This window comes from Gallinula chloropus (genome assembly GCF_964237585.1).
Source record: "Gallinula chloropus genome assembly, chromosome: Z".
In the NCBI taxonomy this organism is placed as follows: domain Eukaryota; kingdom Metazoa; phylum Chordata; class Aves; order Gruiformes; family Rallidae; genus Gallinula; species Gallinula chloropus.
Window position 1 is genome coordinate 72376134 of NC_140089.1, and position 10896 is coordinate 72387029.

Below are 10896 nucleotides of genomic sequence, written 5' to 3' on the forward strand. Positions count from 1 at the left end.
TTAGCTTCACTTAAATGAGAATGTACTCAGAATGTACCTATATTTTTCATAAGATGTCCTGCCATATATCTGCGCTACTGTTTTGTACTTCTGAATGGGCTAAACACTTAAATACTGTCCATATCAGATACTTCACAAGAATTTCAGAGTCGGTGAAAGAAGCAAAGGGGATACAGTACCATATCAGAATATAACTGAAATAATTCCTTACACTTGCACAAATTATTAAAGGATCTGAGAGCTGCAAAATGTTATGCAATTATAATTTATACAGAACATGGCAATTTCATAAATACCAGTCTGATTTTTACCATACATCCTGTCTAACTGGTGGCTTCACTTCTTTCAGGATACTGTATTGTTCCTTAAACTCCTCTCAGCACAGAGAAGGTCTTGAGCAGCTAAAATTTTCAGGGACGTAGTGGTACTCATGTTGCTGCCTCCTATTTCTATACATAACATTATGACACTGCTGTTATGATACTGCCTTAAAAGAGCTAGTTGCCGTAACTTTAAATACACAGTTTAGTTTCAGTATACATTTAGCAATTGAAAAAATGCAGCTAATTGGAAAAAGGTTGATTGCATTAGTTGCATCTGCTTACTAATCCAAAAGAAAAGTAAGAAAAACTTCAATTTTAAAGGGGAAAGTAAAGTCTTCAAAAAATCTTCTGCTAGCAACAGAAATGTAAGGGAAAAACAGGCAACACTTGCAAACTTGCTAGGGAGGAAAAAGGGGAAAAATCTACATAGAATTTTCTTTAACTGGTCCTTCTTTTGAACACAAAGACATACAGGAAAAATAAAACATAAAATAGCTGTAACTTCCTTTCTCTCTTTCTACTTTACTGCTCTGAGTTTGAAAACATCAAAAATCCTAGCAGTAATTCTTTTCTGGGGATAGGGTTCAAAACTCCATTCTGTTCTATACTTTCTCATGGGTTTTTGCAGCTATAACATATACTTCCCATTGTTTTTCATTTGGTTTTTGACTTGTAATTAAGTGTTGACTGTAAGGGCTGAACACTGATGAAGATTTCCCTTGCTAATACACTGTGTTTATTGTATTTTGCCTTGGAGTTTCTATGCACTGTAAAACTAGAATGCGTTTACAGGGTTTTTATAAGAATTTATTGTTGATATACCATTTCTGTTGCAGCAAGAAAATGTTTGCTGTTCAAAAATGACCTCTGTATATTAATTGCTTGAAACATTTTTTGGTAGAAAATAGATTTTTTTATTTACTATCGCATTTAAAAAAAAGCTTATTTGGAACTTTAATTCTTAAATCTAAATAAAGCAGCATTAATATATTTTACAACAAAAAAGGCTAGGTACTATCTGGAAAAAGCTCATATTTTAATCAGAAATTGTAACTTATTTCTACCTTCACTGAGCATTCCTATCTGATCTTGAAACTGGTAGGAAGCCTTGGCCAACATAGGTGAGCTATGTGAATACATACCTTTGGGTTAGCAAACAAGGACTGCTCTGAAGGCAGGAAGGAACTGGAGAAACTGGACAAAGCATGGACTGTGGATCTATTATGTGTTCCTCCTATCAGGACTGTATTAGTTTGGTCAAACTGGCTGCTGCAACTGTAGTTTTGTCTTGACCTGTCTCTAGCATGTTCGACTTGCCATGTCTGCAAGGGGTTTGGTGCTCATTTTTAGGTTGGTAAGTAGCTATTTGATCTTGGTAAGTAGTTTTATTCCTTGTAGATGCATCTGGGTTAAAACCCTGGTTTCACCAACACAGGGGAAGAATAAATAGAATTAAATTACAAGTCTTAAATAATTGGCCATTAATAGTTATAACTTCAAAGGCATAAACCCCGCCCTTTTTTGACTAGATATCACACAGGAAGCTCCAGAAATATAGGAATGCATATTCCAAGAAATGCATGTTGTATATGTTCAAAACATCGCACAGTTGCTTTGTAAATCTGTTTTATTATGCAAATACAGACTTCAATAGAACAAAAATTTGGAGACTGTAAACCAAAACTCTAGGCAATGATTTTTTTAAGTCACTCAAGCTGAGATAAATGAGAGTCAAAACAATCCTTAAGATATTTTCCTCAACCATCAGTTAGAACTCAGTGTAAGGATTGACAAACCTTGTTTTAATAGTAAATCTGTAATAATTGACTTGGTGTTGGCTGAATCTAGCTGTTACAATTATTTGGCAAATCTTGCTGCCTGAGATCAAATACTTTGCTCTTGCAGGAGGTGATGTCATTGGTTTGCATTCCAACAAAAGCCTTATCTGTTTCTTAGAGGAAAAGATTACGGTCTGCAAAAGAATCCTCAAGGGCTGTTTCCTAAGGCTTCAAATTGGTCACTGCAAATTCCCCTTTTCTATAGGTCTGAAGTAGACATGAACAACTCTGAGAGCAGGTTCCTGTAGAAGCTTTACAAATATTAGAAGTTTCCAAACCATGAGCTTGGATAGAATTGTATGATTATTTCCTTAGGTAATTCTTAGAATCTCCATCCTAGTTGTGGGCCAAGATAATTGAGCTATTTGACACACAGTCCTGAAAGAGAGGAAGAACCCATCAGTATTGATACTGATACTGAAATCAGCATCCATGTGCCTCTAACTGTTTTTCAGCCAAAGAAAGTAAGTTTCATATTCTGCCTTTAAATTCAGCCTTTTTTTTGACACTGCTGAGCAATTAAAATTAGGAAAACTGATTGATGTCTTCAGTGTAGGGGAGCTTTTAAATTGAGTGGTCTTAAGAGTTTGGCACATGCCTGCTGACTATAATTAGCCACATGCTGCAGTTTTAGATGGGAGGTTCCAAGAATTGGAAGGGGCAAGGAGTGAGGGGAAAAAAAACAGTTGAGAATAGTTGTTTTGACATGGGAAGGACCTGCAAATATTCCATATGGGTCCTGAGGGATGGAGGGCAGAAGCTGAGATGACTTAAATGAGTGCAGGGAAGGAAGACTGCTTATCTGTAGGATGCTTTTACCTGTGTAGTTCAGACTGTAGGAAGATCCATACAGCGAGTGAAAACAATCTGCCATTGCTATGCACTTGCACAGGTGAAAACACAAGCAGGTGATATGTTTCATAAGAGAACTGGAAGCTAACATCCTTTTTAAAATTCTTCTTCATTGGTTTTAAATAGCATTGAAAGTCATAGTCATGTCAGAACATACATACATAATATATTAAACAACTGTTTATGGAAAAATAACCCAAGTTTCAAACTTTACAACTTGTAATTGCAATGATGAAATGTCTGAATTTACTGTGATAAACAAGTTCTCTTTTTCTAGTTACATTTTAGAGCAAACATTTCAAGGTTGAAGTTTTCTCTTAGCCAAAATGACTGTTGTTCTTCCATACAGAAACATTGTCTGACTTGTTTTCCCGTTCAGTCTTTTGTTTAACCAAATAAAGATTTTTATTATTTTGAGTTGTTAGGTACTGTTTCTACCAACTGATTTCTTGAATTACTTTGAAATTGACATTAAAAGTTATATAATAGTGCCTTGAAGGAAGGAATTTGTTTACCATAAGTTCATTTTTCTTTTTACAAAATGTTTGCTCAAAGTTTCAGAGGAAACTTGACAGCCAAATCTATTTTTCTAGTGACAGACCTCAAAGCTTAATGCTTTTTATCACGCTTGCCTTATTGTACATTCTGATTTTATACTCTGTGCTCATTCAACTGTTTTGTTTTGCTTGAGCAGTAAGATATATACAGAAAATGAAATGGTTACTGTGTGTTTGATGTATATGCAATAACAAGGGGAGTAGTTATGGTTAGTGTAAGTTTATAATACTGTACTTAAAAATAATTCCAATAAATTCAACCATAAAGAATCCATGAAGTGGAGACTGAATTTATGCCTGATGTCTTTGACTAACAAAGTCATTCTCACTTTTATTTGCCTATACCCACAGATCTTATTTAGACAAAAGCTGCTCACTTAATATAACTTAATTGCCTTTACTCAGTTCTTCTAAGTAGAAATTGCCAGAGATAGTTATGTCCAAGTGATTCTACTCTAACTGCATCTCACCTAGAGTCATCCCTTCTAATTTGAACACCTAAATTAAGTACCTGTCCCCTCTGTTAAGGGCAGAAAGGGGTAGAAAGCATTATCTTCCAGTAGAAAATAAGCCTAAGCTCCATTTAGGTTATCTAGGCCTAAGCCCCTGGCACAGGCAGGGACACCCTCCACCAGACCAGGTTGCCCAAAGACCCATCCAGCCTGACCTTGAACACTGCCAGGGAGGGGGCAGCCACAGCTTCTCTGGGCAGCCTGTGCCAGGGCCTCACCACCCTCACAGGGAAGAACTTGGTATGTGTAGTTGTGTTTGGGATTTCTGAATCTCACCAAATACAATCCCTGAAGAGGCCAAAGTCTGCTCTTCTGAAGTCCAGAGTGGTGAGCTTGCTGTGTACCCTCTTTGCTGCCCTGAGAACTCCCCTATTTAATGGTCATTGCAGCCAAGGCTGCATCAGAGCTTCACATTCCCCACCATGTTAATGAGAAAAAGGTCCAGCATGGCACCTCTCCTTGTTGCTGCTTCTATCACTTGAAGAAGGAACTTTCTGCATTGCTTGTGCCCTGTTGTGTTGTCCCTCTAACAGATAGTGTGGTGATAGAAGTACCCCATGAAGACCAGGAGCAGCCTCACATTGAGAAGCCCTATCTGTCTATAGATGATCTCATCTGCTCTGCCTTCCTGCTTGGGTAGCCTGTAGCAGACCCCCACTCTAGTGTCCCCTGCCCTGCCTTTAACCCTGACCTGTAAGCTCTTGGCCAGCTCCTCATCCAGTTCCAGATGGAGCTCCATGCAATCCAGCTGGTCATGGACATAGAGGTGGACACCCCCTTCTTGTCACCTCTCCCTGAAGTTACGCATGGAAAACTTCTGTCTCTCGAGTGCTAATTTTTTATAAAGCACAAGGTATCCAAGTGTATTTACAATGCAAATCTCTGCCCTTGCCTTGAAGTTGGAATATATACTGGTTTCTCCTTTCAGTTGTGATTTTAGAGACCTCAGAATGTTTCATTAAGTTGCCTTCTGACATCACAAACAAGCATAATACCACATTTTCTTAGGCCATATTAATGCTGTCTCTACTCTGTTAAGTAACACATCTCATCCTTGCTGATTGCCCTATTTGCCTGTTGAAAGGATATTATATAATTAAAACTCCACAGCAGCATGGGTCCATTCAGTGTCCCTTTTGGCAGCTGTTTTGAATGTTTCTGAGCATCTGTTTCCCCTAGCACAGTACACCATGATAGGCAGAGTTTTGGAACAGGATAGAGTACCATTGTCTTTATTTCTGCCACTTGGAATGTCTTGTGCAGAAGTACTAGTCCAGGCAAGAATATCAAAGACTAAAGCTAACTCCAACCAATAATTAGTCTTTGATTATAAACAGATGTAAGGTGTGCAGCCAAGATACTCAGAGGACAACTTAGTACCATTGAATAAGAGTGAAGCCATATGTTTGAGTTAAAAAATCAGTCATAGAAATTTAAAGGGCAGTATGTATAAAACAGAGAGAGTAATAGCAGAGGGAGTCAAAGTTTGGAGTTCTTCCAAAAGAGAGGAATGAGAGGATTTATATCTTCTGTTGTCAATGGTCATAGAGTCTACTGAATGCATACGTACTTCTGAAAACCATAAAGGAAAATATATAGAACAATACTTAAAAAAAAAGTTATACAATGCATTGGAAAGAAATCACTTCCACAGTGCAAATAAAATATCCTTTCCATATTGTCTAACACCTGATGTTTAATCCCTTTAATTCTAATTTTTCTGGGGATAAAGATTAGATATTCGTGTCTAACATTTTAAAATATATTAGTCTTTAGAGTATCATAGAATCATAGAATGGTCTGAGTTGGAAGGGACTCCAAGGATCATAGAGCTCCAACCTCCCTGCCACAGGCAGGGACACCAACCTCCAGGCCTGGATCTACACAAGGCTGCCCTGGGCCCCATCCAACCTGGCCTTGAACACCTCCAGGGACGGGGCATCCACTACTTCTCTGGGCAGCCTGTTCCAGCACCTCACCATTCTTTCTGTAAAAAACTTCCCCCTAATATCTAATCTAAACCTTCCCTCCTTTAGCTTTGTCCATTCCCCCTTGTCCTGCCATTATCTGCTCTTTTAAAAAGTTGAATCCCCTCCCGCTTATAAGCTCCCTTCAGGTACTGGAAGGCTGCAATGAGGTCCCCCCGCAGCCTTCTCTTCTCCAGGCTGAACAAGCCCAGTTCCCTCAGCCTCTCTTTGTAGGGCAGGTGCTCCAGCCCTCTAATCATCCTTGTGGCCTCCTCTGAACCCTCTCCAACAGTTCCACATCCTTCTTGTATTGTGGGCCCCAGATCTGGACACAGTACTCCAGATGGGGCCTCACGAGGGCAGAGTAGAGAGGGGCAATCACCTCCCTGACCCTGCTGGCCACCCCTCTTCTGATGGAGCCCAGGATACCATTGGCCTTGCGAGCTGCAAGAGCACACTGCTGGCTCATGTTAAGTTTCTCATCCACCACAATCCCCAAGTCCTTCTCAGCAGGGCTACTCTCAAGGAGCTCTTCTCCCAGTCTGTATCTATGTCTGGGATTCTTCCAGCCCAAGTGCAAGACCTTACACTTGGCAGTGTTGAACCTCATTAGGTTCCCCCGGGCCCACCTTTCCAGCCTGTCAAGATCCCTCTGGATGGCTTCCTTTCCTTCTGGGGTGTCGACCACACCACTCAGCTTGGTGTCATCTGCAAACTTGCTGAGGGTGCACTCAATTCCATCATCAATGTCATTGATAAAGATGTTAAAGAGAACCAGTCCCAAGACAGACCCCTGGGGGACACCGCTTGTGACCGGCCTCCACCTGGACATAGACCCATTGACCACCACCCTTTGGCTACGTTCTGTCAACCAGTTTCTTATCCACTGGATGGTCCACCCATCAAATCCACTTCTCTCCAATTTAGAGATAAGGAAGTGGTGGGGGACTGTGTCAAAGGCCTTGCACAAATCCAGGTAGATGACATCAGTTGCCTTCCCTTTATCTACCAATGCTGTCACTGCATCACAGAAGGTCACCAGATTGGTGAGGCACGACCTTCCCTTGCTGAAGCCGTGCTGGCTGTCCCGGATCACATGCTCTTCCCTCATGTGCTTCAACATGTCATCCAGGAGGATCTGTTCCATGATCTTCCCAGGCACAGAGGTGAGGCTCACCGGCCTGTAATTCCCTGGGTCTTCCTTGCTCCCTTTCTTATAAATGGGAGTGACATGACCTTTTTTCCAGTCCCCAGGGACCTCTCCTGACAGCCACGACTTTTCAAATATGATGGAGAGCGGCTCAGCAACTACATCAGCAGCTCCTTCAGGACCCTGGGATGCAAGTCATCTGGCCCCATAGACTTGTAGACATTCAGTCTCACGAGACGGTCTCGGACTTGCTCTGCTCTTACAGTGGGGGGGGATTTACTCCCCCAGTTCCCACCTAGAGTTCTAGGGATGCAAGGTTCTGGGATTTGAGAATTATGAGAATCCTGGCTGCCATCACATGCAATTACAAAATCAGGATTTGGGATTGTTCTAGCTTCAGGTGCAGTGGTTCTGCTTAGCAAGTATCCATGCAAATCTCGATGACTATAATTTTATGACACAAAAACGAAGGAAAAAAGTTATAAGAAAGAATCAGGAAAATGCTCTGAAGAAAGAAATCCCAGGATATATAACCACCAGTTCAAGAAATATAGATTGTTTGCAAAAGATCTTACTGGCCTCTTTACATGCAAGTATGTCTAGATACTGTCTAGAAAATATGATGCAGTTTGACACAGCCTACTTTTGGAGAAGTAAATAAAGGCATTTCTGTCATATCCATTAACTTGGAGAAACAAGCTTCCTGATTGATGCTTGTTGTATCTGGCTAGACAGAAGGAACCATAAGTGTCTGTAGCACCCTCAGATGCCACCATGAGGAAGTAAGATAGTATGATTGAAAGCAGTTCAGGTGATTTTCCAAGTCTGGTAGGCCTCAGCTATGGACAGTACAGACATATGAACTAATGAACATTTTGAGTTGCATAACCCTTCAGATTTCAGCACCTTTGGGAGAGTTTTACATTGCTTGGCTCTCTTATGGCTTTGGTAGTAAGTAGCAAAAAATGTGTGCAGAGAAGGGAAAGTAAGCTTTCTCCTAACTCACAGTTCACAGAGAGTGACATCAGCTGCTGTTGCAGCTTACACTGATAATGGGGTACATCAGACCCCATAAAGGATGACATGCTCATTGCTCATTCAGCAGGAGCACAGGCGTTATGCCAGGTTATCTGTGGACTACTGCATTGTTCTGTGTGCAAAGGAAGCGATCCTGGGAAATGGGGGATAAGGGGAAGAACTGTGGCTTTATAGAGAACGAAAGGTTTGCTATTAGGTGCTGTGCAGCAGTCACCTCTGTGCAAAATGTTACTGTAGAGGACATGTGACAAGTTATTACTTGATGAAATAGATACCAAGCTTAAACAATGAGGCTAATAATTTTTCTGCCATATCTACATGCAGTAGGTGACAGTACACTAGGAAAAGCTTTCTCTGCACACCCTGACATCCTTTTTCTAAGATCATGGTTGTAGTATGTATGTTGAGTGCCAGAAAAAGAAAACAACAGTGGATCCTTTGACTTTTCCTTTGAATTGAGAGATTTGTTGTGTGCTTTTTCAAAATCACGGGTATTGTGTACAAAGGCAGAAGGATGTGCCTTTAATCTTGTCCTCCTAGTGCCCTCTCTCCCAAAAAAAAGTAATGTGGAAAGTGTACTTTATCACAGCATGGACAAACCATGAACCCTGCTGCTGGCCATTGTCTCAGCAGATAGGTGAGGCAAGCAAGAGGAAAGGAGAAAACAAATCTTAAATGGGCAGAGGGGCAGAAGTGACAGGATGTCAAGAGGGAGAGCCTGAGCAAAGATGTGTGCCAAAGAAATGGAAGTTGTTTGGTAAATTTCTAGGGAGATGAATGCCAAACGCTGGCATTGGTGGTGAATTCAAGCCTACCTCCTTGTTTGTCTTTCCTGGTACCAGAGAAGAACAAGAACGTAAGAAAAAATGAACCAGGTAAGACATCTCAGCAGTGCATCTGTCTCTGAGATACACATAAAGGAAAACCTGTCCTCCATATCACAGCCTGTCCTGTTCATTATTAATTAAAGTTTGGGAAAGAAAGCTTTCAGGTGATAGGCAGGTCTTCATGTGTAAATTGGTTGTAAAGAATAAAATCAGCAGACGTAAGTGACACAATGAGAAGGAGTCAGCATAGGAAGAGTGTTACTACACAAATCTGTAGAAGCTATTCGAAGGAATCAGTAAACTTGTGGAAAAAGTGAAATGGTGTACTTTGATTTAAAAAAAAATAAAATTGATGATGTCCCATACCAACAATATCTGAAAAGAGTAGGGGAAAAAGCAATAGACTATTATAGAGAAATAGCTGCTTTAACAAGAAACAAACATTAATAATGTTCAGCTTTCACAGCGTAAGGAGGGATCACTGTTGTTCAATCTATTAATAAAAGAAAAAATGGGGCTTCATTAGATAAGAAAGTTTTCTGGCAGTTCTTAACTATGAATCTGAAAATGAGTTATCAGAATTGTAGAAAAATAACATTTTAAACAAGATTAAGTGGGAGATTAAAAAAAGTTGATAAAGCCAAACAATACCTAGTTTATGTACATATTGTTATGTTAAACTTTTCCCATGATGTCATTAAACTGATAACTGCTGCAGCATAGTGTGAAAACTAGTTGAAAACAAAGTTTAGACAAGCTTAAAATGTAATTATGTAAATACACAAATGAAAATTCTGCCATTGTCAGCTGCTGATTAGAGGCTTTATCTCAAGGATAGTCTAATCCAAGGATAGTTCAAATCATGGCAGATAACCCTGAAGCATATCACTGTGTGCTTGCCATGCTCTCATACCCACCTCTGGTGATCTAGCAGAAACAGATGGAGTTTTTGGTTGTTATCTTTCTTACAGGCTAGTAACGCAATAGTTAAGGTAGAACTGTGTAATACTGATTTGTTTGTTTCAAGGCTGTGTTTTTCACCACATAGGACTAAAAGACTCTTGAGATCAATAGCTAAGGTACAGTTTCCCATTTTCTATTTTTTTCCCCAATGCAAAATACCATCCAGGAACCATCTATATACCTCATGAAGCCACCAGTGTTGTCACAGTGCAAATAGTACTCTTCACCCATATTCATTTAATACTTTCAGTGTACTTTTATATGAAGTTAAGTTGTACACTGCTTCAGAAGAGGCCGTTAAAATGCTATTTCTTTTCTTCAAATATCTTTCCTCCATTAGAAGGGTTGCTTTAGGAGTATGTGGCCTCAAAGTCTACTCATCCATGTTGGTCAGTAGCCAGCTGTGGGGGTAGTTTGACTCTGGGTAACAACCAAATACCTCCCAGTAATTTCGCTGTCATGTGAGACAGAGAGGAAACAGAAGGCGAGAAGAGTCTTGGATCAGGACAGCGACTCTTTAATTGGGGGAACCACAAGCAAAGCAAAAAGAGGAATTTGTTCACTACCTGCCAGGCTGGCAGCTATCCAGATGCTGCCTGGTAAACAGGACCTCAGCATGTGTAACAGCTGCTTGGGAAGACAAATGCCATAGCTACAAATACCCCCCTTCCTCCTCCTTTCTCTGAGCTTCTAGCAGTGAGCAAGATGCTTATGGGATGGAATTTTCCTTCGATCAGTTTGAGCTGGTTGTCCTCGCTCAATAACTTCCTGTTTTGCCCACCCTGAGTTTACTTGCTGGGAGAGCAGATTGGGAAAAAGAAAGCCCAGATGCTGTGCCAGCACTGTTTAGCAATGGACAAAATATTGCT